Here is a 2,727-nt window from a genome sequence, read left to right as displayed (position 1 = left end):
CCTGGGATGCACAACCCTGGGAGGCACAGCCCTGGGATGCACAGCCCTGGGATGCACAACCCTGGGATGCACAGCCCTGGGATGCACAACCCTGGCATGCACAGCCCTGGGATGCACAGCCCTGGGATGCACAACCCTGGGATGCACAGCCCTGGGATGCACAACCCTGGCATGCACAACCCTGGCATGCACAACCCTGGGATGCACAACCCTGGCATGCACAGCCCTGGGATGCACAACCCTGGGATGCACAACCCTGGGATGCACAGCCCTGGGATGCACAACCCTGGCATGCACAACCCTGGCATGCACAACCCTGGGATGCACAGCCCTGGCATGCACAACCCTGGGATGCTGTTTTACCCTGGTTGGAAAACGGGGCTGGTTTTTACACTTCCAGGGGTGAAAGACTGAAGTCCCACGTCCTGTGTGAGCCATCCCCTGGAGGATGGTCCACAGGGCACCAGTGTGACAGGAGCCAAACCGCCTCTGGTGGTGCCAGCAGCTCTCACTCGGTGTTGCAAACCAGTTCTTGCAGCAGAGCTCTGGTTTTTCTGTGCTGGAGTGGTGGTTCCCCTCGGGTGGGACAGGCACCTCCCAGCCTGTGACTCAGCATCACCCAGGTTGTTCCTGAATGCTCAGGCACAGCCGAGGGCCAGATTTACAGAAGAGTTACTACAGAATCCCAGAACAGCTGGGGCTGGAAGGGACCTCTGGAGATCCCCCAGTCCAACCCCCTGCCCAGGCAGGGTCACCTGGAGCAGGAGACACAGGAATGTGTCCAGAGAAAAACTTCCCAGCCTCCCTGGGCAGATGTTCCAGTGCTCTGCCACCTCCATGGCAAGAAGTTCTTCCTTGTGTTGAGGTGGAACTTGTTGTGTTTTAGTTTCTGGCCATTGCTCCTCATCCTGTCACTGGCACCACCAAGCAGAGTCTGGCACCATCCCTTTCCCACCAGGATCTCTGCAAACACTCAGCATCCAAACCCCAGCCCTGAAAACCTCGTTGCCCACGTAGGGGTTGAGATGGGAAGGGAGATTTTCCCAAAGCCTGGCTCCAGTCCCTTCCCAAACTTCCAGGCAGGCAGGTGGGGGTTCAAAGCAATCCCTGGGCACAGGCTGCCACCTCTCTGGGCTTCACAGCATCCCCCCAACTGAATTTTCAATGTAATAATATTTAAATGTTTCTCCTAAAAATTAAGGGGAGACAGTAACTCTAATGATGGCAGCAGGGACATGAGCCTGTGTCAGCTCCACCTCTGCAAAAGGCCAGGAAGTATTTAAGTCCATCCTGGTTTGTTGTTAGAACACCCCAAGTTTGCTCCATTAGAAAGAATCCAGCCTAAAATAATGGATGGACAAGGAAACTGCAGTATTACATTGAAAACTTTTTTTAGTGGACAAATGGAACACATCTAAAAACCTCTCTCAAGGGAGTGAGGTCTGAATACTTAAAAAAAATAGAAGTATTGTAATTGCCCAATTTTTAAACCTGTAAAGACATGGGGGTTACATTATCAGGCAATCCAAAGTATAAATACCTTCCACACCAGAATATAAAGACAAACTCTCTTCAGTACCAGAAGTGAGGAGAATCTTCCACGAAATTTCATGAAGTCTTCATAAGACTAAGTTATAATTATGGTAAGTTATTATCCTAGGTTATGATGAGGAAAAAAGGGGGCTCATTAAGAAAAAGTATATAAAAATGTCTTGGCACTTCTGCCTGGAAAAGCATTGTCTCGTAAAATTTATTAGAATAAGGAGAATCTTTAGCAAATCATTCATTCAAGACCTATTTCTTGACAAGAAAATAAGCACATGAATGCCAGTCCCAGTCAACACATCAGAGATAAACTGGTTACAAATATGGATCATTAATTGATGGCAGTAATGTTTTATTCATCCTGAAAACCGGGAGCTCAGGCTGAGCTTTAGCCAGCACCAGGAAAACACTCCCGTTTTTCAAAAACCTCTCCAAAGTGCCGGACACGGGGGGATTTTTGGGGTGTCCCATGCAGGGCTGGGAGGAGGATTCCATGGTCCCTGTGGGTCCCTCCCAGCCCAGGACATTCCAGGGTTCTGTGACTCCACTGGCTGGTTCAGCCTCCCAAAGGCCAAACCTACCCCGTGGCTCTTCCCCTAAAAGATGGATGTAAATGCAAAAGAGTGTTTCCCTTTCCCATTCATCCCCATTCTTGGGATTAGCTTTAGAAGTTTTGTTCTGCCATTTATCTTCACTTGTTGGAGATGTCTTGACAAACTCCTGAGAATTAATTTCCCATCAGCTTTTTGCCCGCTCTCCTTGAACTGGCAGGTCAGATCTCCCCATATGCATTAGAAGGGGTTATCTGGATGGGCCACCCCGATCCATTGTCCCCTGTCCTGCCTGGCCCTGGCCCAGCAGGGCACCAGTGTCATGCACATGGGGAGAGCATGGGGGGATCCGAGTCCTCTGCTCATCCCCTGCCTGTCATCAATCATTGCATCCCGCTGCCAAAGCCCACACAATCGGGCCAGGCCCAGGCACGGGGTGTTCCCTGCGAGTCAGGAGCGTGCCTTTTACTTTAATATATTCCCAATGTTGATCCTATTAGCGGGAAAAATCAATCAATCACTGTCAGCAAACATCCCCAGCCTGCAGATTGATCACAGTGTCAGGATTGTTGGAGGATCCTGCAGATGCAGAAGGCATTTGTTAAATGCTATTTTCAGAAAGACATATACA

This window comes from Lepidothrix coronata, unplaced genomic scaffold, assembly GCF_001604755.1.
Source record: "Lepidothrix coronata isolate B3197 unplaced genomic scaffold, Lepidothrix_coronata-1.0 Scaffold367, whole genome shotgun sequence".
Lineage (NCBI taxonomy): Eukaryota > Metazoa > Chordata > Aves > Passeriformes > Pipridae > Lepidothrix > Lepidothrix coronata.
This window is presented reverse-complemented; position numbering follows the sequence as displayed.